At 42.3% G+C, this 25,410-nt stretch overlaps 1 long non-coding RNA gene across 2 annotated transcripts; it reads right to left on the reverse strand.

Moving 5' to 3' along the window:
* Positions 1-240: 240 nt before the first annotated feature.
* On the reverse strand, positions 241-22,320 carry LOC138762865 (uncharacterized). Of its 2 annotated transcripts, none has more exons than XR_011357219.1 (3): positions 22,241-22,320; positions 9,171-9,295; positions 241-312 (listed from the first exon to the last, which is right to left on the reverse strand). It is a non-coding gene; the product is annotated as an uncharacterized lncRNA (long non-coding RNA). The 2 variants fall into 2 exon arrangements; XR_011357220.1 differs by lacking the exon at positions 22,241-22,320 and adding an exon at positions 11,178-12,901.
* Positions 22,321-25,410: the final 3,090 nt, after the last annotated feature.

Here is a 25,410-nt window from a genome sequence, read left to right on the forward strand (position 1 = left end):
AATTGCCACCCTCCCCCCCCCCCCCACTGCACTAGGACTGAATGAGGAACCTACCACCTGGTCCACCCATCCTCTTTTTACTTTTTGATGATCCTATTCTGTTAAATGTGTTTCTTAGAGAAAGGCCAGATCTGCCCCTTTAAAAAAAAATGTGTGAAGACTCTTTTCCTCTTCACAGTCCCATTTGGCCATTGCCTCAGGTGTTCCTCTTATGTTTTTGTTTCCCACATACTCACACCACCCAATGTTTACCATCCATCCAATCTATTTCCTTCAGCCACATGCTCCAGTCTGCTGAGTCTGCAATGAATCCTGGAAAGGAGAAATTTTAAAAAAAGATAGAAAAAACAGCGTAACACAAAAATATCCCACCATTCTCACAAATCTCTTTCTTCTATGGCCTACTTCTTCCATTCCTCTCTTCCTTCCCTCTCCGATGGCTACCCCCACTGAGTTGCCACCACCTCCTTCTACACCACAGGTTGTGCATTTAGCACCCATATATTTTCCACACTCCGCCCATACCCCCGGTCCCTTCTGAACCATTTCTTTTTTTACAAATATATTTCTATTATCAGTTAAATCAATAACTATCCTATAACTGTTATTTACATTGCAGTCTTATAAAACAGTTGCTCTTTATGAACTAGCAGTTTTTTAAAATAAACAAATTGTGCTTCTTTAGCTTCAGAAAAAATCTTTCTCTCCTCCCCCCCCCCCCCCCCACACCCTTGGCAGTACTATTTTCAGTGTTGCCAGGTATCTGCTGGCTTGCGGAAGTGATATCAGTGCATCGTGGTGTCACTCTCCGTCCAGCAGTATGCAACATGTAAGCGGCCCTATCCCCCGGGCAACACGTGTCACCAACAGTGGACTTCTCCTTAGAAGGGAAGGGGGCCTACACCATCTTGTGTCGGGCGACTGGGGCAGCGATTCGGCCCTTCTGTCCGCGCAGTCGCTCTTCCCACCTCACCCCCAGAATCGCTGCCATCATTTAAGCGAGTTACCGTACTGTCCTTGGACAGGCGGTCCCTGTGTCTGACTTGTGGATCCGGTGCGTGCTGGCCTGAGTCCAGATGCACTTGCCTTGAGGGGGTCAATGATAAACCTGTCCTGCCACTGGCCAATGTCCAAGGTGAAAATGACACACTCGCACAGCAACTCCTTGAATGGGCATTTGTAGGGGCATTGTAGGGATGTCCCTTGCTGTCCTCTCCACACGAAAACAAATTTGGTGGACTTCAGGTTCACAGCGACGTGGCAGGTTGGAGAGCCATGTCAAGAGGGTGGCAGTAGTTTCTGTTTGCCCATTTGTTCCCTCAATGGCTGGAGGACGTCTAGGGCACTGGGTTGTGGGCTGGGAGGGTTGAGGTGAACATTACCTGGGATGATAAGTGGGGAGCCATATACCATCTCGGCTAATGACACTGGCATATCTTCTTTTGGTGCTATGTGAATCCCCAACTGCACCCATGGGAAATCGTCCATCCAATTAGGACTTTGTAGTTGAGCTTTCATGGCAGCTTTCAGGTGGCGATGGAAAGATTCGACAAGGCCATTTGCCTGAGGATGGTAGGCCGTGGTGTGGTGTAACTGGCTGCCACAGAACTTGGCTAGTTTGGCCCAGAGAGAGGACATGAATTGGGCCCCTTGGTCGAGATGATGTGGGTCAGGACTCCAAAATGTGCAACCCAAGTGGACAAGAAAGCTCTGGTGCAAATCTCTGTGTCACACATGAGCAGGGGATCGCTTCCAGCCAATGTGTAAAACAGTCAAATAAATACCATATATTTATTTGTCTCATGGGAAATGGGCTGACGATGTCCACGTGCACATGGTCAAAACAGCATTGCACTGGGTTGAAGCTCTGGAGCAAGGCCTTGGTGTGTCTGTGCACTTTGGTGTGTTGCAGTCCAGACAAGTCTTAGCCCACAGGGTTACATCTTGGCAGAGGCCATGCCACACAAACTTGTCAGACAGTAGGCAGACTGTAGACCTTATGGAAGGATGTGACAGACCGTGTATTTGGTCGAACACCCACTGTTGCCAGGTTGAGGGTAGGATGGTTCTGGGGAAGCCTGTGGACAAGTTGCACAGTAAAGTCAGGCTCCACAGTGAAGGACAGAAATCGCTAGCCTTCAGGATGGTGATGGTGGTCTGGTAGGCCTGGACATCCACATTCTCTGCTTGGTCTTTGGCCAGCTGAGCAACATTGAGCCCTCCTGAGGTACCGGCGATGGCCGGTCTGGACAGCGTGTTGGCCAGCATGTTGGATTTGCCTTGCAACGTGGCAAATGCCTGGTGTATATTCAGAAATGTAGGAGAGGTGTCGTGGCCTCACTGACCACGAGTCCAAAACTTCATAGAGTGCATGGGTGAGTGGTCTGTGTAGGCGGAGAAGTTCCTTCCCTCTAACATGTACCGGAAATGTCGTATTGCCAGGAATAGGGCCAACATTACATGTTCGAACGCACTGTATTTGAGTTCTGGTGTCCAGAAGTGTTTGCTGAAGAAGACCAGGGGGTGCCAATGTTCTTCGACCCACTGCTCCAGCACCGTGCCGACCACTCTGACTGATGCGTCGGGGGGAGGAAAATTCTGGAATGGCCAAAGATGTGGCTAGTGCCTCTTTGGTTGCCTGGAATGCTTCAACATTCTGCCCACTATAAATGCTTTTTGGGATAATGACAAATCTGTACACTCAGGTTTAACACCAGAGCTCTGGTCCAATAAAGAAGGAAGTAAAGTTTTTGGTAGGTCATTAAACCTGAGTGCTGTGTTGTACTATCACAGATTCCGGTCCCTGTGAAATCAGTCTGCACAGTACCATCTGCACTGGCAAGTTATTTAGCCATGGCCTGAGTCACTCTGCAGGCTGGATATATATCAGAATCTGCCCCTTTCACATTAGCAACCCACTAAATTGGCAGATGAACAAACCATTTTGAAATACTGGTAGGGCCGTTTACACTGGACCAAGGAAAACTGGTTCTGTGCGCCCCTTCACGTGACCTACCTGGTATCGCAGAGCAAAGAGGCGCATAACTTCCAGTGGTGATGTCCTGAGTGACATATTACGTACTGGCAGGAAGCGAGATCTCCCCCTTCTTGGCAATGGCGGATGACAAGATGGTTCGTATGATTTTCTTAAGAATGTGTGCCTCTCTCAAGGTCTGTAGGTCTTATCAACATCACTATCGGCGCTTTCAAATTGCAGCACCCAAGTAGACCTCCAGGCACCTGGGTGAGATTATGGGTTGTGTGGGCCTCCTGCTCCTTTCAAATAGCAGCCTAACCTACCTGTAAATCGCCAACCCAGCAATTTAAGGGGAATCCCGCACCTGCGATGACGTAGTGAATGACATGTCATGTAGCCGCAGGGAATCCCCTGTTCCCTTTCTGTTTAAAGTTCCAGAGTAACTGGGTGAGCCATTTCCCCTTTCAAATAGGTGGAGGAGGAGGACAACCGGGTAAGTTTTACTGGGTTCCCTGACCACTTCTGGGACCTGGGTAGATTTAGACCAGGTTTGCCAGGTTTGGCTCTTTCAATCAAATAGCCCTGCACCTGGGTCTTTAACCTGGTAAATTGCCCAGTTAACTTCATTTTACAAGGCAATTTGAAAGGGCCTTCTGTTGGAGCCCTACCGAGACCATTTACCTGCTCTCAGGGGAGAAATGTTCCTGGAGAAATTGAGGAGAAGCAGGGAGGAGTTTGAGGAGGAAACCCAAGCTGATCTGATGAGCCATAGACAAAGACATCTTTTTTCTTTGTGGCATTTTGAATGGCTAAAGAGGTCTATTGTCCTAGATAATTTTGATGAAGAAGTAGCAGAATTATTTCCAATTGTCTTGGAGCACTTCCATCTTTGTGAGTTCCTCGAGCCAGAACTGAAGCGCAGGTGAACAAACTGCAGAAAGCCTGTAGAACCTCGGCTCAGACTTGCCATGGTTTTGTGGTGGTATGCCACCCCATGTGAGTATTGATCTATCAGTTGTATTTTTGGTGTGGTGTCTCCACTGTGTGTATGGCGGTGTGCCAAGTTACTGTCATGTTGAGGGCGACCCTTATGAAATGTTTCATCAACCAGACGAGTGGAGCACGTCTGCAGGCGACAATCGACAGATTTGCAGAGAAAAGTTATTGTCATTGTGTGCTGGTGCCATCCATGGCACATGTTTTTATCATTGCCTCACATGATAAAGTAGCAGCCTATTACATTTGGAAAAGGTGGCTCTCTGTTGCTCTTCAAGCAGTTGTTGACCACAACTGCCAGTAAGGATCATGTCCTGAATTTCAATTACTTGACTTCACTGATGAGTGTTTTCCATATGTCATTCAATGCTTTTGTGGTTCCAGCTTCACAGATGTGTATGTGGGTTGACTTGGTCGCATGAATGATGCTTGAGAACTCATCCATTTACAGAAAGGCTGAGGATGCAGGAGAGTATCTCTTCCGACGTGATGTAAGTCAATATGACTCACTGTACAGTGATGTTCATGTAGCTCAAGCAATGAAATGTTTCTTTTTAACATGCACAGGAAATGGTCACAATCGTGTGAAAAGGCCTAAAGTAGTTTTTATATGTATGTATACATGTATAGACCCAAGGAGGGGTTGACATGGGGGTAAGTTTCGATCCTTGCATGGTACAACAGCCACAGGAAGAAATCAATTGTGCTGTCAGAGGTTGGATGAGATACCTATACATCTGCATTGCTCTGCTGACAGGTATCCAAGCCATGAATGGAGGGGAAATCCCTGCACATTTGATCAGAGATCCTGCTTACCCACTCAGGAATTGGCTGGTGAAGGGGTTCATGAACCACCACGTTCTCGATCAAAGGAAGTGAAAATTTAACTAGCGTCTGAGCGCAGCGTGGATGGCGGTTGAGTATGCTTTTGGATGTCTCAAAGGTCATGAGGTGCTGGCCAAACAACATCAGCACTGCTTTTGTGTCTGACGCTATTTGCCTTTAGTGTCTTGAATTATATATGTGAGATTAACAAGGAGCACCTCTTGTCAGAGTGGAACACTGGCCTCTTTTAAACTGCAGCGCCTGGGTCGCCCTCTTGGGCCCTAGGTGCTAAGGCTGGGGAAAAGATGCTTCCAGCACCTTTTAAATTGCAGGGGAATCGACCCATTAAATTGCCAACCCGGCAATTTAAGGGGGATTCCGCCCCCGCGATGACGTGTCGAATAATGCGTCATGGACTCATCGGAAGTACTGCCAGAAGTGAGGAATCAAAGTCCTAATGGCGAACAGGAACAATGTTCAAATGCTGGCTATGCAACTCTGCAGTGCTGCAGTTCAGCAGACCACCGCTGTCAGACGAATGCTGAAGTTAGTTGAGGAGCAGCAGGATATTCAGTAGATGGCTGGAGGAGGACGCGGAGGATAGGCTGACTACCATAGGCAGATGGAGACGTAGGCGGTTGGCTTATGTAAAGTTTCTTTCACCTTCTGTTGGAGACCAGAGCGAGGAGGAAGATAGATAGAGCATGGGGGGAAAGTACTGTGGGGGAACATTGAGTCCAAATTTGACTATGTGGAGAGGCAGACTCATTTCCGAATGTCAAAGAGCACCTTCAACATCCTATGTGACCTCCTCGAGCCAGATTTGAAGCACCAGGTTATGAACTTCAGGAGACCTCTGAAACCCCGTGTCCAACGTGCCATTACCCTGTGGTGGCATGCCACCCCATGTGGATATCGCACCATCAGTTTTTGTTTTGGAGTTGGTTTATCCTCTGTGTGGATGGTCACGACAGAGGTGACTTGGAACCCCATGGAAACCCTCTGGAACCCCGAGTCCAACTTGCCATTGCCCTGTGGTGGTATGCCACCCCTTGTGGATATTGCACCATCAGTTTTTGTTTTGGTGTTGGTTTATACTCTGTGTGGATGGTCATGACAGAGGTGACTTGTGCCCTGAGATGGACTCTTATGAAGCTACCAAATGGGACATGCCTGCAGGAGACTATAAACTGGTTTGCTGAGAAAGAATATCGATGGTACACACATTCCCATCATGGCCCCAAAAGATTATGATTCATCCTACTACAACTGTGTGATAGTACAGATTCTATCACCAATGTGTATATGAACAGATGGTAGTGTAGGATGACTGTGATTGGCTGAGGGTGTAGCCACACCTACTGGCAGGTCTTAAAGGATTGCTCCTAGCCAGACCAGGTCATTCTGGACTGGTCGACCTACATGTGATATGCTCCAGGTTTTTAGTTAATAAAAGCCTTGGTTTGGATCAACAAGTCTTTGGTTCTTTCGACGTGCATTACAAACTGTAAGGGGTAGCACTCTATAATTCTTCAAGCTGTCGTGGACCACAAAGGACGGTAAGGGAGTTATGCACTCTCTAATATCGTCTGCCTGCGGAAGTAGGTGCCCACAGGTTGTCACTCATTGCATTGAGCTGTTTGCTTTCAGGTTCACAGATGTGTTTGTGGGATGGTCCAGCTGCACTCACGATGCTCAGTTGTTAGCCAACTCACTCCTTTACAGGAAGGCAGATGATGCGGGTGGATATCTGTCCCACAGGAGATACGTATCTGCACCACAATGGGCAGAGAGTGTGCGGGACTGAAAGAAATGAATTGGTCAACCATGACACAAGTGCACAGGCAGCGGAATAGATGTTAAATCTATGCAAGCATTAAACACTGGATGAGCTAAATGTGATACTCATCTATTTTTAACTGCTTACAGGTATCCGTGTGCTTTGACAACGTGGAAGTTCCAGCACATCTGGCCGGTAATCCTGGTTACACCCTCAGGAATTGGCTTATGAAGGGGTTCACGCAGCATCACCCTAACCCGTCACTAACAGAAGTACAACCATTGTCTGAGTTCGGCACGGATAGTGGTTGAGAATGCCTTTGGACAACTCAAGGGATGATGGAGGCGTTTGAGCAAGCAGTTGGACATCAGATGTTGATATTGCCTGCTGTGTCCTGCGTAACATTTGTGAGATTATTAAGGCTAACTACCTGCCTGAGTGAAACATCATTGAAGAGAAGGTTCCTCAGCCAGAGAGAAATCCTTTGCATGATTCTACAGTGTGTGTCACCCATGCCATCCTGATGCCATTGTGTCATCCATGAAAATGTTGGTCACTGGAGTCTGCGAGATGATGTCAAAGTTCAGCTTCATTGGATTAAATAGTAAGACTTGTCATGCAGCAAAATCTAACATAGCTCAATGAAAAATTGTGCAGGCTCAATGTTTATATGACAGGTTATAGATATGATTTTGGGAGATAAATTGGGGCAATTTTTTTAGTGTAGGTCACATACAAACATTTCAAAACAGATCTCATTTAAAATACTGGAGCTCAGCTCAAGCCAGACATTCTGGCTCCAAGAACCTTTGCAAAAACTTTGAAGAGTACCCAAGGGACTTCACTAATGGATTGTTGCTTTAAAAAGCAACAGATGAAAGAACTCAGAGGAGTAGGTTCAGAGCTGCAGGCTGTCTGGGAGTTCTGCTTACTGTTCTAAGAGTATCATGTGGTTTTGCAAGCAGAGAAGGAGTCAAACAGGCTTTTTTTGTGTGAGAGAGATCAGTTCTACAGTTTTACAGTCAGCAGCAACAGCTGGGACTGGAACAGGACAAGCTGGCGAGCTTGTGGAAAAACCCCATTTGGAAGACGGGTTGTGACTGCTTAGTTCAGCCTGGTCAAAGCCCTTGTGGTCCATAAAAGAGGACTGGCCTAATGTTATTTCACTTGAAATAAAGGAAACAAAAAGGAACTCTGTAGTGCCCTGAAAGAAAGAGGTTGTCATCTGGAAAACCCTGATGGGGCAAGTTTCTTCGGCAAGACACTGAAGTGGCAAGTCACAAGGAATAAGTTGTGGGTGTCCAGGGAGCAACAAATCTCTCTCTGAAAGCAGACAAAAAACCTTCCTGAGTGGTAACCATTTATCTTTCAAGCACCAAAGCCTGGTGAACTTCATAAATGTTAAATTCTGTGCACAGTATAAGAATTGCCTGCAACCAGTAAACTTGTACAGGTGAGAACTGTGATTGGAGTGTGAATCAAAGAGCTTTTCTGAACTTACACACACATTACATAGACGTGCGCTTAGAATTAGAAGGGGGTTAAGTTGAGTTAGTTAATTTTAGTGATAAGTTAAAGTGTGATCCTCTTTTCATGTTTAAAGATAATTAAAAGCAACTTTTGTTTTAGTCACCATTTGTCTTGGTGAATATCTATTGCTGCTGGGTTTTGGGGTCCTCTGGGCTCATTACATTTAAAAACTACCGGTGCAATTGTAAAGTGGCCTGGCTGTCTCCATTCACCGTGCATTACTGCCACATCTGATGTAAACAGATGATGATTTAATGCCTTACATTCTTTTCTTGTGCCTCAAGAATATTTGAAATCTATTAAAAACATTGCATCTGATACCAGCACATATCAATCATTTAACAAAACAGAATGTAAACTATTTCCCAACATTCCTGCTCCATGCAGAACATTGGTAAAAAGTCATATACAATAAAAGTTAAACAGAATACAATACACAGCTTTCCCTCGTTTAATTGACCCGTGCATCATTTCATTCCCCTCAGAGCAATAGCTTATGAACGTCAAAACATTCATGTAGTTGCAGCGGTGATAGCATAGGAAAACATTTGTGTCTGTGTCCCCAGGTAAACCTATTACCTGCTAATAATGTGCAACACTGCATGTCAAGAGGTATGAAGCACAGGAAATTGAAAAGCAAAACTCTCATTTACTGACTGCTACGACACCGCTGAAAGTATGAGGGGAGGGGGAAAGGACATAGACAATCTCCCCTTGGGACTGGTTTGCAACAGCGGGAATGACCTCCTGCTGTGGGATTCCCTGCAGGTAATGGGTGAATTGCAGTTGGGACTGCGTCAGGACAATGGAGGAGGTGGCAGGCTGCTGGGAGGGGTGATGTGGGTGAAAGGGCGGGGCAGGGGTGGCATGTGAAGGGGACACTACGCAAGTCTGGACCTAAATGCAACGGAGCAGTTCAGAGGACACACCATTTCCCGTATCATTGAGGTCTGCTCCTGTATGGCATCCTGAAAGGTGGTCAGGATCTCTTCAACGCTGTCCAAGCTGCGCCTCACCATACCCTGTTGCCTTGCAGACACCTATACTCTTCCAGACTTTTACCTGCTGCACATGGTCATGCTCCTCTTCCTCCACCTCCATCTCCATCTCCCTCACAATGGTCCGCATTGCCTCAATAATGCACTGTTCCTGGGTTGCTCTTCTCCTATTCCCCCTCCTCATGAATTCTGCAGGCAAAAGGAACAGAGGAACAGAGTTTACAGAGCACACAGGTCAGGTGCAATTAACAAGTGGACAAACACTACCAAATAAAATATTTAAAGGACATTAGCCTTGAATGCTGTTCCTGCACGCACTGCTCAGGCTCACCATTTACATGCCCCACCTCCATGCCCCGTGCTGGGACAAAATGGGGTGTCCATGGGCATTTCTGCCCACAATGATAGCAGTTGCAGGCTTGTCAGGCTGTTGTGTGGCTTGCTGCTGGGGTCCTCCTCCATGGCGTCCTCTAACTCACCCCACCAGGCTGAGGAGGTGGCGATGGTCATACTGGGAGTGGATGGCTCAATGGGACCTCCTAGCTGGGTGCATGCCTCGCTGGCATGTTGGCTATCAGCAGTTGGTGGGCTATCCAAGTTAGCTATCAGGGAAATAGGGATTGGAGATGGGCTGACACCCAGATATGATATTCCTGCTGACTATAGGGCCAATCCAAGTGCCCTTTTCCACTATGACCTATGGTCAGTGACCTGCAGAAATCTCTTGAGCAGGTTTTTCGGTTTGTTTATTACCTGTGTTTTTGTCTTCTCGTAACCTGCCTCCCTCAGCCTCAGCACAATGAAGTTGTACATATGACCGTTTTGCACAGTACAAGATAAAAATTGACTTACATCGGGATCTCCCCTTATGGAAAGCAGCTCTGTGACCTCAGCTTCCAACCAAACACCAGCCATTACTCAAATTAGCAGAATTTCTGATTGAGGTGTTATCACCAAAGACACTGCTGGGAATCTGCTAGAATTTACTTTTTCCTGAATAAGCCAGATGATTTGCACTCAGGAGGAACAGACTGCAGATTTAAAAGCTGGGATAATGTTCCTTTCTCTAAATGAGCTCTCAGCGCGGTGCCCACTGTAGCAGAAACTATCACCATAGATGAAGTGAAGTAAAAAACCTGAACATAACAATTCCTGAGAAACACGTTTCAAACACGTTTTAACATCCCCTTTGACTAACCTGCACTGCTGAGTTCCTCCTCTTCATTTGAACTTGGCGCCAACGTCCTGCCTGGTGTCGCACGCACACAAGGGTTGACATCACCGGAATAAGCAGTTCGGCCATTTTCCAATTTAAATTGCTGGTGGACGCAACCTAGGTAAGTTTTACTGAGTTTCCTGACTACCTCTGAGGTAGGTCAGGGACCCGGTTGGATTAAGACCATGCTGATCGGGTCAGACCATTTCTAACTGCTGTGTAACTGGGGTGCTAACCCCAGTTAACCCCATTTGAAAGGGCCTAATGAGGTAGCAGATCTCCCTGAGCCAGATAGAGTTCCTTATAAGGGTGCAACAGCGCGGGTTCATCGGGCTATACGTGAGGCTATTATAGCACTTTGTGAATGCATCAGGCAAACAAATTAAGCTTTTAAGTAAACGTTTATTGATTTTTTTTAAAAAACCATGTAGTGCAGCAGAAATATGTAAAGAGGTAGAACTATTGATATTAAAAAATGTAAAGAGGTAGAACTATTGATATTAAAAAAAGATAAAAATTTAGGTTAAGGTTAAAAATTTAAATTGCAAATAACTATGTTCAACTGTAAACCTGAACGAAAGCCCAAGATTCAAAACATAAATGGCTGATGACAATGTACAACCTTGGGGGGGGGGGGGGGTGGTGGGGTGGTGGGATGGCGTAGGAGAGAGATGTGGGTAGTCATCTCTCTTGACGGATTTGTGAAAAAACTGTTTTGAAATGCCCTTTTAAATATATAAGTTTTAACAGAGAATTATTAGAACAACCTGAAATAACTATGAAAAAAGTGAGGGCTCAAACAATGAGAAAAACAATTTTAAAGCAATCGTTGAGCTTGGAAGAGGTGAGGCCTACCTTAGAGCTGGATCCAGGCGACTCAGGTAATATTTCTCCTCTCTCCCAGCGAGGAAGGCCAGCTACTCTGAGGATAACGCTGGCGCCTGTGGCATGGAGTCTTGGGCAAGATGGCACCAACGCGAAGCGACGCTCTTCAACAGAAGTTGAAAAGTCTTCGCACATGCGCCCTCTGTGTGCATGTGCACTATTCGTAGTAGTTTTCTTCCCGGGGGGAGGGGCAGCTGGTGCTCACCGGTCCAGCGAGTCTGGATCGGTGGAGGGTCGATCTAAGACTCGAGGGGGAGTGAGGGAATAAAAAAGTAATGGTGGTGGAAGAAGAAGAACTGGGAGGAGGAGCAATGGAAGAATTTGAAGAGCCAACTTCAATTTAGCGAACAAGAAGAAATTCAAGAAAAAACCTGTTGCAGCTCAGGGTCAGCATTTACCTGAACATCAAGACTATTTGGGGCAACAATTTCAGGCAAGGTCTCAGCAGATTTCTTTGGGTTTTACATCTGTAATAACAAGCTTTGAAATGCGATGGAGGACATTGCAACTGTTAAAGCTGATGTTGCAAAATACGCAAAGGTTGTGGATAAAGTACAAGAGAAGGTTGAGAAGATGGAAGATATGCTGGAGGATTGTGTCTGTAATATTGATGTGTCAACAGAATTTGAATACTTTGGATGATTCTTTTACAGGATGGAAGATAGAGAAGAGTGATCTATTGAAGAAAATTGACTCATTGGAGAATCAGAGCCGGAGGAATAACGTGAAGATAGTGGGTTTGCCAGAAGACTCCAAATCAACAAAATCCTTTCAAATATGGATACCTGATGTCTTATGTTCGGATTTGTTTCCGAATGGATTAGAAGTGGATAGGGCCCATAGAGCACTCAGAAGGAAACCACTGCCTGGTCAACCACCTCGCTCTGTTTTGGTCAGGTGTTTATGGTATCAGGATAGAGAATTCTAAGATTGGCAGTTCAAAATACACGATAACATGGAGGTCCGTTGATGGTTCAGAACAGAAGAGTTTTTTTTAATGCTGATCTTAGTCAAAATATTATTAAAAAGGTGTAAAGAATTAAATTTGGCGAAAAGAGTCCTCTGGCAGAAGAGTTACAAATTTGCTTTTAGATTTCCTGCTGTTTTAAAAGTTTTTTTTAACAGAGATTATGAATCTCAGTTTTTTGAAGATGATGGCAATGCATTGAGTTTTGATAATTCTTCGCTCTGTCAATTGCAAAAACTGAATGGAGTTAAGAGGATGGTAATGGTGTCCAGAAGGAGAAAATACAGGAGATGAAAAAAAAGGAATCTAGTGATTCTGAAGAGATCTTGATTGATGATGACCAAGTGAATAGAGACTTGGCAAAAGCTTATCATACCTGAACTTTTTGTTTACATATTCTTATTATTTCTGTTCGGGAGAGATGCAGAATCTCATTATAACTCAATTGACACCATCACTCACTTAGTGACTTAGGCTGCACCCTGTGTTGTAGAGGGGAGTAGTACTTTTAGTTCTTAAGTGGGTGGGGGGAGAGTGGTTTTTTATATATTGTTTTGGGTATGTTTTTTTTCTTTTTTCTTTATTCTTTTGAGGAGATTTGGATTAATTTTATAATTTCTATGTGGATGGAGACCCTGCTGCACAGACTGGAACCTTTATGAAATTAGATGGATAATTTAAAATTTGCTACATTTAATGTGAATAGGCTCAATAACCCAAATAAACATGAGAAAGTGTTAACTTATATTAAGAAATTAAAAGTTGATATTACATTTTTGCAAGAAACTCATCGAACTGAAATTGAACATCAACAGTTAAAAAAGAAACTGGGTGGGTTAGGTTATCAATTCTTCTTTTAATTCTAAAGCTAGAGGGGTGGCAATTTTAGTTTTTAAAAATTTGCTATTTATTTTGGAATCATTATATGAGTCAATAGGGAGAGTTTTGTTAGTAAATTGTAAAATTTATTCTGAATCTTGGACCGGCGAATATTTGTGCATTAAATCTGGATGACGAGATGTTTTTTCAGGATTTTTTACTTAATTTATCATATTCTCATGATCAAATTATGATAGGGGGTGCTTTCAATTGTTGTTTGGATCTTTTAATGGATAAATCTGGAAAGGTGATGCCTAGAACAAAGATGGCTAAAAGAAAAATATTATTTTTGATGAAGGAATTTAATTTAATTGATATATGGAGGAAATTAAACCTGAAAGAGAGGGACTATTCTTATTCAGCCCAGTACAATACTTATTCTCGAACTGATTTTTTAAAAATTATCAGCTGTTATTGGATAATGTAGTATTGACTGAATATGTCTAGAATTTTGTTGGGGATCATTCACTTGTATTATTGACATATACAGTAACAGAAAAAATGGTTTCTTCATATCGTTGGAGGTTTAATTCTTTATTATTAAAAAAATAAAGAATTTTGTAAATATATCAATAAACAAACACAACAGTGTTTAGATACAAGTAGAAATTCTGTGAACAGTAAATTTGTTTTATGGGATGCTTCAAAAGCATGTTTAAGAGGTCATATTATTAGTTTTAAAGTCAAACTTTAAAAGCAATATGTAGTTGAGGTTGATATGCTAGAGAAAGATATAAATATTTTGGAAAAAGAGTTACAGAGGAATCCATTTGATAAAGAAAAAAAGTACAAATAGATTCTAAGAGATTGAAATATAATACATTATAAACTTATAGAGTTGAACATTTATTGCAAAGATCTAAGCAGAAATATTATGAATTTGGGGAAAAGGCACATAAAGTTTTGGAATGGCAATTTAAATCTGAGAAAGTATCTAGAACAATAAAGGCAGTTAGAAAAAATTGGAAAATTTCTTATAAACCCCAGGATATTAATGAGCAGTTTAAGGAATTTTATTTTAAAAATTATATACTTCACAAGTGCAGCAAGATCAAAGTAAAATAGATGGATTTTGAAATAAGTTACATTTACCTATTTTGAATGATTGGATTAAGGGACAATTGGAGAAGCCAATAGACTTTAAAGAGATTATGTTAGTCTTAATTCAATGCCAAATGGTAAATCTCCAGGGGAGGATGGTTTTCCTGCAGAATTTTATAGGAAATTTCAAAAATTATTACTTCAATTGTCTGTTGAAGATATACAGCAGGCTAGAAATACACAATCTTTACCAGAATCTTTTTCACAATTTATTGTGACAGACGTTCTTAAAAAAAAGAAAAGGACCCTTTGAATCCTGGGTCTTATAGACCAATTTCATTATTAAATGTTGTTTATAAGCTTTTGACTAAGATTTTAGCTAATTGGTTCGTACAATTTTTACCTAAGTTGATTCATATTGATCAAGCAGGTTTTATTAAGGGAAGATATTCTGCTGATAATGCAACTAAATTCATTAGTTTAATCAATATTTCACGGGAAAAATCCAACTTACCAATGGTCCTATCATTAGATGCTGATAAGGCATTTGATAGGGTGGAATGGTGATTTTTATTTAAAGTGTTGGAAAAATTTTGGTTTGGACCAATGTTTATAAGTTGGATTAAGGCAGTATATGAACAACCAAAAGCTAGAGTTATGACAAATGGGCTTTTATCTGAATCTTTTAATTTAAATAGATCTACTAGACAGGGTTGCCCTCTGTCACCTGCATAAGTTGCATGGGTGATTGGACCTTTAGCACAATTAATAAGAAAGGAAAGGTATATAAAAGATATAAAAACAGGATTGGATGAATTTAAGATTAGTTTATTTTCAGATGATCTGTTGATTTATTTAATGGAACCACAAGAGTTGTTGAAAGTTTTTCAGGAAAAATTAATACAATATGGAGAATTATTGGGGTATAAAGTGAATTGGAATAAAAGTGAACTTATGCTATTGTCTTAAGGCTATTCTGCTTGTAAAAGAGTAGCATGTTTTAAATGGACTGATTAAATTAAATATTTAAGTATCAAAATAGATAGACATATAGATCATTTATATGCTTTCAGTTATTTGCAGTTATTTTCTGTAATTAAAGAGGATTTAATTAAATGGAAAGATTTGCCGATAACTTAAGTTGGTAGAGTGAAATACTGAATGTATTTCCGAGACTTCAATATTTTTTTCAAACTATACTTTGTAATATTCATAAAAAGTTTTTTAAAGATTTGAATACAGTAGTTAGAATTTTTAATGGAAGGGTAAATTGGCAAGAGTTTCGACTCATAAGTTAACATGGAAATATGAATTAGAGGGTTTACAACTTCCACATTTTTAAAATTACTAAGGACGCTCAGTTAAAATTTATTAATAGAATGATTGATCTTGGTAGTCCTTTGACGTGGGCAGATATAGAATTAAACAGAATTAGTGGGGATAGAGGATAGAAATTGGTATTCAAGGTAAAATATCTAGAAAAACTCCTTTGTATCAGAATAAACTTTTTCCTTTTATGGTTAATAATTACCTTCTTAAGATTTGGGATCTGAAAGGGATTAAAATAGTAAATTATTGTTATGAATTAGGCCAATTCCTTTCATTTGAAGGAATGAAAGAAAGATATCAAATACCAATTCAGACTCTTTTTTTTGTAATTATCAAATTAAATCAAATGATTCCTTTGGGAAGAATCTGTTTCTTCCAAAAGAGTCGAAATTTGAAATGATGGTTCGTGACGGAGGGAAGAAAGGATTTATTTCTGAAATATATAGATTATTGCAACAGAAAATGTCTAAAATTGATTTGTATAAATCAAGCCTTAAAGGGGATTTGGGATCAGAAAGGGATTAAAATAGTAAATTATTGTTATGAATTAGGCCAATTTCTTTAATTTGAAGGAATGAAAGAAAGATATCAACTACCAATTCAGACTCTTTTTTTGTAATTATCAAATTAAATCAAATGATTCCTTTGGGAAGAATCTGTTTCTTCCAAAAGAGTCGAAATTTGAAATGATGGTTCGTGACGGAGGGAAGAAAGGATTTATTTCTGAAATATATAAATTATTGCAACAGAAAATGTCTAAAATTGATTTGTATAAATCAAGCCTTAAATGGGATTTGGGATCAGAAAGGGATTAAAATAGTAAATTATTGTTATGAATTAGGCCAATTTCTTTAATTTGAAGGAATGAAAGAAAGATATCAAATACCAATTCAGACTCTTTTTTTGTAATTATCAAATTAAATCAAATGATTCCTTTGGGAAGAATCTGTTTCTTCCAAAAGAGTCGAAATTTGAAATGATGGTTCATGACGGAGGGAAGAAAGGATTTATTTCTGAAATATATAAATTATTGCAACAGAAAATGTCTAAAATTGATTTGTATAAATCAAGCCTTAAAGGGGAGATAGAGATCATTGGAAGACTATTTTTAATGAAAATATGATAAAAATTATAAATGTGCAGTATAGACTTGTAACTTATAATTTTATACATCAATTATATTTAACTCCGAAGCATTTAAAAAGCATTTAAAAAGATATAATTTGATTCTTTCTATTGATGTAATGGTCAGAAAGGTACGTTTTTACATTCAGTATGGTCTTGTGATAAGGTTAAACCTTTTTGGTCTCGTGTTAAGGATTGTTTATAGCATATTATGAAAAGAAAACTTTCTTAAGATTCAAACATTTTTTAAATTGGTGATATAAGTGCAATTTGTTTGGTATATAAATTGGATAAATTTCAAATAGCTTTTATGAGACTGGCATTAGCAGTGACAAGGGAACATATAGCAAGTTCATGGAAAGATCAGATAGAACTTAGTTTGCAGAGATGGCATTCAGAATTATGGTCCTGTATCCCATTGGAGAAGATAACGGATAATTTGAGGGATAAATATTATATTTTTAGGAAGATTTGGAGCCCATATTTGGATTATTTTAATTGGAAAATTTGAAGATTTGGATCTGGACATTGTGGGATTTCCACATTCCACAAGGTATTAATTCTTGTTTTGGTTTTCTCCTCTTTTTTTCTTTTTCTTCTATTTTAGGGGTTAATTGGGGTATGTGGGGTAAGAGATGGGAGGAGGGGTGTGTATTCTTTGGCTTGGCTTCGCGGACGAAGATTTATGGAGGGGGTAAAAAGTCCACGTCAGCTGCAGGATCGTTTGTGGCTGACAAGTCCGATGCGGGACAGGCAGACACGATTGCAGCGGTTGCAAGGGAAAATTGGTTGGTTGGGGTTGGGTGTTGGGTTTTTCCTCCTTTGCCTTTTGTCAGTGAGGTGGGCTCTGCGGTCTTCTTCAAAGGAGGTTGCTGCCCGCCAAACTGTGAGGCGCCAAGATGCACGGTTTGAGGCGTTATCAGCCCACTGGCGGTGGTGAATGTGGCAGGCACCAAGAGATTTCTTTAGGCAGTCCTTGTACCTTTTCTTTGGTGCACCTCTGTCACGGTGGCCAGTGGAGAGCTCGCCATATAATACGATCTTGGGAAGGCGATGGTCCTCCATTCTGGAGACGTGACCCATCCAGCGCAGCTGGATCTTCAGCAGCGTGGACTCGATGCTATCGACCTCTGCCATCTCGAGTACTTCGACGTTAGGGGTGTAAGCGCTCAAATGGATGTTGAGGATGGAGCGGAGACAACGCTGGTGGAAGCGTTCTAGGAGCCGTAGGTGGTGCCGGTAGAGGACCCATGATTCGGAGCCGAACAGGAGTGTGGGTATGACAACAGCTCTGTATACGCTTATCTTTGTGAGGTTTTTCAGTTGGTTGTTTTTCCAGACTCTTTTGTGTAGTCTTCCAAAGGCGCTATTTGCCTTGGCGAGTCTGTTGTCTATCTCATTGTCGATCCTTGCATCTGATGAAATGGTGCAGCCGAGATAGGTAAACTGGTTGACCGTTTTGAGTTTTGTGTGCCCGATGGAGATGTGGGGGGGCTGGTAGTCATGGTGGGGAGCTGGCTGATGGAGGACCTCAGTTTTCTTCAGGCTGACTTCCAGGCCAAACATTTTGGCAGTTTCCGCAAAGCAGGACGTCAAGCGCTGAAGAGCTGGCTCTGAATGGGCAACTAAAGCGGCATCATCTGCAAAGAGTAGTTCACGGACAAGTTTCTCTTGTGTCTTGGTAAGTTATTGTAGGGGTTATGGGTGGATAGAAGGGGTTTTTGTTTGTTTTTCTTAAACCATGTTAAATTTAAGGATATATTTGTATTATAATATTATTGGTGTAATCATGGTTGCTTAAATTTTAAATAAAATATTTTTAAAAATACTATGTGCAACCTTAAACAAGACACCAATAAAATACTTTCAAGACACAGAACGTAGTTAACTTACTAACTAATGATCATCCTCCAACATCTGGAGGAAGAAGGAGGATCAAAAGAATTGTTTCCCTCCTCCGACTGAGTCCTGCTGTCCTCCCCAGTTGCTAGCGATGAATAATATTGCGGTGGGGGACACAAGGGTAAGTGTTGGTGTTGGGGTCTTTGCATGGTCAACGCCAAGGGAGGGAGCATTCAGGGCATGGCCCCCTCTTGTGAAGTGCTATGCCCATATATGCTCATGCGGCATGGCTCCCCCCCCGTGAGGTTCTGTGCCCACATACGCTTGTGTCCATCGCTTCTATCAGACCTACCTCTGCCTGCATCACTAGTGTGTGTCAAGCATCACTAGTGTCCAGCTTGACGCAAGCTAGTGACTCTCCGTGCAATAAAAGCAGTACTTCCGGCCACTAAGTCAGAGGGATGGAGGAGATTTACACCTGTTCAGCAGAGAAGCCACCCCCCACCCTATCCCGCTGAGCAAGTTTACAATTGTTAAAATGTGCCCCACCTGGTTACCCTTATGCCCTCCTCTAACATTCATTCTGGTGCCAACCCTGGACCTTTAGTCCATTGGGACGGGTGGATGGTGGAGGGAGGTGGGCGGAGTGTGGAGGCATGCAGGAGAGCCAAGCACACCCATCATGTCGTGCATCATATTAGTTTGCTCATGGATCTCCTGTTGCAGGTTTGCCACCGTGCTCCTCTCCCACACATTATGGTATGCATGCTGCATCCTTTCCTCCCACTCCACTTACCTCTGCTGACACAGGCAGTCACACTCCAGGTCTTCTGGAAGATTGGGGTAACTTTAAGAGACAACAAGGGGTTACAAAGCAGGTAATAAGAAATGGGAAAAAGGATTATGAAAGTAAATTGGCACAAAACATAAAAACAGAAAGCCAAAAATTTTATAAATATATAAAACAGAAGAGGGTGGCCAGAGTTAACATAGGACCCTTGGAGGATGAGAAAGGAAAACTAGTAGCAAAAAATGAGGAAATGGCTGAGGCATTAAACAAATATTTTGTGTCAGTCTTCACGGTGGAAGACACGTCCAGCATGCCCAAGTGCGGAGTTAAGGATGCGAATGTTGGGGAGGGCCTTGATAAAATAGTTGTTACTAAGGAAGTAGTGATGGAGAAACTAATGGGACTAAAGCCAGACAAATCACCTGTCCTGATGATACGCATCCAAGGGTTCTGAAGGAAATGGCAGAAGTTATAGTTGATGCATTGGTGGTCATATACCAAAATTCCTTGGATTCTGGGCAGGTCCCGGCAGACTGGAAGACAGCAAATGTCATGCCACTTTTTAAGAAGGGATGTAGGCAGAAGACTGGAAATTATTGGCCAATTAGCTTGATGTCTGTAGTTGGAAAAATGCTTGAAGCCATCATTAAAGATGAAATTGTGAAACTTTTGGAACGTAAGGGTTCAATCAGGCAGACGCAGCATGGTTTTAGAAAGGGAAGATCTTGTTTGACAAACTTGTTAGGATTCTTTGAGGATATAATGGGTGCGGTGGATAGAGGGGAACAGGTTGATGTTGTATATTTGGATTTCCTGAAAGCGTTTGATAAGGTGCCACACAAGAGACTTCTCAGTAAGTTACAGGAAAGTGGAATCCGGGGAAGTATATTGGCCTGGATTGAAAATTGGTTGACTGACAGGAGGCAGAGAGTCGGGATAAATGGGAGTTTTTCAGGTTGGCAGAGAGTGGTAAGTGGGGTGCCGCAGGGGTCGGTGCTAGGCCCACAACTGTTCATCATTTACATTGATGACTTGGAGGAGGGGACAAAATGTGGTGTAGCCAAGTTTGCGGATGACACCAAATTGAGTGGAAGAGCAAATTGTAATTGTAGGAGTTTAGAAACAGTTATTATTTTAATTAAAGGAGTTTAGAAATGGTTGTTATTTTAATTGCAGGAGTTTAGAAACAGTTATTATTTTAATGTTAGGAGTTTTGAAACAGTTATAGAATGTAGAAAGAAAAAGCAAGAAAAAAGCTAAAATGTTCTTTGTGTAAAATGGCACATGAAAAACAGCAGAACAGAGTAAACAAGATAACAGAGGAATTTAAGAAATATGCATGTACACACACAAAGAGCTTGTTTAATAGGGGGTGGGGAAAGGAGGTGTGAGTACAGGATAGGAGAAAGTCAGAGTCAGTCAAGAGTCAGGCGAATAGGGAAAAGTGCCAAACCAATCCAAGAAGGATAAATGTAAGAAAAATGTAAGGGGAGGTGAATTGAAAAATGTATAAAACAAAGAAGCTTTCCGCCCTCGGTGTACTTTCCCGAGGTAGGGGGAGAGTACCCAACCTTGCAATGTTGTAAATGTAAATAAATGTTCTTTGTTCTCAACTTTTGTCTCGAGCATATTTTGTGAACGTGAAGGCACTTCTCACAGTAATGAGGATGTGGAGAGTCTGCAGAGGGATATAGTTAAGCTGGATGAGTGGACAAAAGTCTGGCAGGTTTGAGGAAGGATATATTGGCTTTGGAGATGGTCCAGAGGAAGTTTACTAGGTTGATCCACGGGATGAAGGGGTTGACTTATGATGAAAGATTAAATCATCTAGGATTGTATTCACTCGAGTTCAGAAGAATGAGAGGAGATCTTATAGAAACATATAGGATTATGAAGGCTATGGATAGGATAGATGTAGGAAGGTTTTTTGAGCTGGCCGGGGAAACTAAAACGAGAGGACACAGTCTCAAGATTCGGGGGAGTAGATTTAGGACAGTGATGAGGAAAAATAGTTTTTCCCAGAGAGTAGTGAATGTTTGGAATTCTCGAACCAGGGAAATGGTTGAGGCTGCCTCATTAAACATATTTAAAATTCGGTTAGATAAATTTTTACATGATAGAGGAATTAGGGGATATGGGGAGAAGGGAGGTAGGTGGAGTTAGGTCATAAATTAGATCAGCCATGATCGTATTGAATGGCAGAGCAGGCTTGATGGGCCATTTTTGGCCTACTCCTGTTCCTACTTCCTATGTTCCTATGTTCTCCCTCAGCAAACCTCCAATCTCCATGGTGACCACCTGCGTCAGACTGGGCCACTTCCTATTCCCCCTCTCCTCCAATCCTCAGATCCTGAAGAGCAATGGAACACATGGGAAATTAGTAAGATGACACTTCATGGGCAAGCGCTGATGAAACATGTTGGAAAAATTGGACTGGATTTTATTTTTCATTACAAGTAGAACAGTTTAGTCCAATAAGAGAACCAACAATGAATATGCATTAATATTAGAATACAAGGTGAAACTTTTATAAGGGGATTTCTACTTTATTTGAGCATTTTATACAATGTTGTATATTGTATTATATTGTATACAAGACACAATTCATATTCTGCATTGCATTATATAAAAGTATCTTGTGGTGGCCCCTCGCAACCCCTCACAAAATGAAGGGTGAACGTGATGATCCCGCTGGCTGCACGAGGCCCCCAGTGCTGCCCTCCAATTGGCCACAACTGGCCTATCAAGGAAAGCGGATCACAAAAGCACCAATCAGCGCTGAGGGGGCTTTTGACCTCACCCCTCATCTTGAGAATAAAAGCAGGGCTGTGAATCAATAAAGTTCAGCGTTAACTCCAACTGGGTTCATGTCGTTCTTTCTGGGAACAGCGTGTTCTCTCTGAGCTGTAACATCTCCTGTGCTATAGGCTCCACAGAGCCATGGCTTGTAGCAGCCAGCTACAGTGTAACTAATATGTAGACAATATACAAGGTAATATTTCTCCACCAAATCAATAAAATTAAATAAAGGAAAAATTGGACATGCAAAAACAGTTTTACCTGGCTGTTTCGGCTCAGCTGTGGATGTGCTGGAGGTGTTTGTTATCTCCCCTGTACTGGTTGACGCCACTGACTCGGCGGGGCGGGGGGGGGGGGTGGTGAGAGGGAGGGAGGCTGTCTCACTGAGAGGGAGGGGGAGGGGCTGTCTCTGAGAAGAGTGGGGGCTGTCTCTCTCTGAGAAGAGTGGGGGCTGTCTCTCTCTGAGAAGAGTGGGGGCTGTCTCTCTCTGAGAAGAGTGGGGGCTGTCTCTCTCTGAGAAGAGTGGGGGCTGTCTCTCTCTGAGAAGAGTGGGGGCTGTCTCTCTCTGAGAAGAGTGGGGGCTGTCTCTCTCTGAGAAGAGTGGGGGCTGTCTCTCTCTGAGAAGAGTGGGGGCTGTCTCTCTCTGAGAAGAGTGGGGGCTGTCTCTCTCTGAGGGGGATGGGGAGGCTAGTCCAACTGGTCCTTCCCACTTCGACCATTGTGATCAATAACCTGAAGAAACCTTTTGAATATTTTTTATTTTTACAGACTCAGTGAACCATAAACAAATCAACTTTATATATATAGGCAGTAGCCTCTTTTAAACTGCAGCATCTGGGTCACTCTCCTGGGACCCGGATGCGGTTACTGGGGCAAAGGTGCTGGAAGCAGCTTTTAAACTTCAAGAGGATCAACCCATTAAATCGCCAACCCGCCAATTTAAGGGGGATCCCACCCCCGTGATGACAGGTTAAATGACATTCCACGCACTCACGGGAACTATCGGTAGTCAGTCTCCCCTGCCCCCTCCCCCACCTGCCATCAGTCACCCCCTGTTAGTCACCACCCACCATCAATTACCACCCCTCCAATCAGTCACCCTCCCCCCATAAATCGCCACACCCAGCATCAATCGTGGGCCCCCCCTGCAACATCCTGCTGCTGCGAATGTTGAGCCGTCACTGCAAACCAGAGTGCCGCTCGCAGCAGCGGCGTTCCCCACTCTCTTGCCCCCCACTCCCCATGGCAGTGACTTCTCTACACCCCTCCACAGCAGCGACCTCTCTCCTGCCGATAGTGGCACCACCCCACTCTCTCCCCCTCCCCCCGCAGCAGTGACCTCTCCCCCCTCACCCTGGGTCCCACAACAGCAAACCCTCTCCCCCCCCCATTGAACGTGGCAGGAATTTGACACCAGCACGCAAGCGCTGACATCACTGGAGTAACTGGGTCGGCCATTTTTCTGTTCAAGTCACCTGTGGACATGACCTAGGTAAGTTTAACTGGGTTCCATGACTACCTCTGAGGTAGGTGAGGGAACTGGTTGGATTACAACCACTTTGAGCGGGTTGGACCGTTTGCCCAGTTAACACCATTTTACACAGCAGTTTGAAAGGGCCTAGTGTGTGTTAATCCCATCCCCTTTCCTCCCTCCCTACACAATTGATGAAGCAATCAATAAACCTATACAGAATCCATTAATTACCTTTCTTCATTAAAAACCATACACACATGATGTCCGCATCATCATCTTTGCAAGTAAGGGGAACTAATCAAACTAGGTGCCAATATAATTCAAATAAGGTTTCTATATTTTAGATTGTAAGTGATTTTCTCTAGGGGAATTTAAGTCTGCATTTCCATATTCCATCATGAGATGGTGTAACTGGTTCCACAAAACTGCTACACACTTCCTGGCTACAGCTAAGGAGACCTTCACAAAAGAAATTTGGTGTCTTGATAACTTAAAACTCATGTCGCCAATGTCTCCCAAACAATACACTTCCAGATCTTGTGGAAAATCCACTTTTGTAATTTCTTAAGGATGTCCCCAGATTCACCCAAGAAGGCCTTACCTTTGTACATAGCCAGGTGGAGTGGACAAAAGTTCCCACCCCTACACCACATCTAAAGCACTTTTCCAAAAAAATCAGATTTTGATTGATGTAATTTTTGTGGTGTGAGGTATAACTGATGTAAGAAGTTATGTTGCACCAATTTATATCTGGTATCAATAATTCCAGTCATACTGTTCTTGCCACCACTCTTTATTAATTTTTGTGTCCAAGTCCGACTCCCATCTCTCCCTAGATCTAAGTAAATTCGGTTTCGGACGCTCACTTTGGAATATATAATACATTCTAGATATAAATTTATATACATTCCCCTGTCGAATTAGAATCTCCACATTGTTACATCCAAGTAAAATCTTATCTTGTCCTAGTTTTCCCCTTAAAGATTTTAATTGTAGAAAGCTGAATAATGTTGACAAATCACATTTATTTCTTAATTATTCAAATGTCATAAACTGCCTTTGTATATAACAATCTGTAGTGGTTCGCTCAGGTTCTAGATCAAGGTTATAACAAGAAAGAAGACTCTGACATGAAGGGAGTGTAGTCATCACTGAGTTTATTGAGATGCAACTCTGCCTTTTACACTCATACAGCCGTGTCACCACCAGATCTGCAGGCCCAGATTGGACCCCCTGCGATCCGCTGATGGCGATTGGTTGATTTGGCTGCTATTACTGCAACCTATGGGAGTGGGTCTCCCATCCCTCATGCTGCTTGCTCGATTACAACATTCGACTGTCATTTCCTGTGTTGGCCACTACAAATCCTCAATATATCTGATCCCTTTCTGGTACCAAATGTCCAGGATGTGCCAGAGGCATTAAATTATATTCCAGTTTTTAATCCAATACATTGATTTTTTTCCCCAAATTTGCAGTATAAGTTTTAGTAGAGGGTTATTTGATTTCTTTGAAATTAATTTAGTATTCCATTTGTAAATAAATTCTGCTATTAAATATAGCCCAATTTGTGTCCAGGACGGAATAGTCTCTCCATCAAAAAAATGATTCAATAAACTTTGCCTGAGCTGCCCAATAATATTTTTAAAAATCAGGTAATTTTAGACCACTTAAGTTATAATCCCAGAAAGTTTCTAGCCACCTTACCATTCGATAGCAACCTCCTGACATTTTCATTAAATACCTTAAAAAAAAGCTATGGGCTAAAGAAATGGGCAACAATTGAAAAAGATACTGAAGTCTTGGCATGTTGAGACAGTTAACCCTGCCTATCAATGTTATAGGCAGAGCTCTCCATCTCGCCAGGTCCTCCTCAATCTTCCGGAGCAAGGGGAGGTAATTACGTTTGTACAAATTACATACATTTTTATCTACTTTTATTCCTAAATATTTTATG

Source organism: Narcine bancroftii, chromosome 5 (assembly GCF_036971445.1).
Source record: "Narcine bancroftii isolate sNarBan1 chromosome 5, sNarBan1.hap1, whole genome shotgun sequence".
NCBI classification, from domain to species: domain Eukaryota; kingdom Metazoa; phylum Chordata; class Chondrichthyes; order Torpediniformes; family Narcinidae; genus Narcine; species Narcine bancroftii.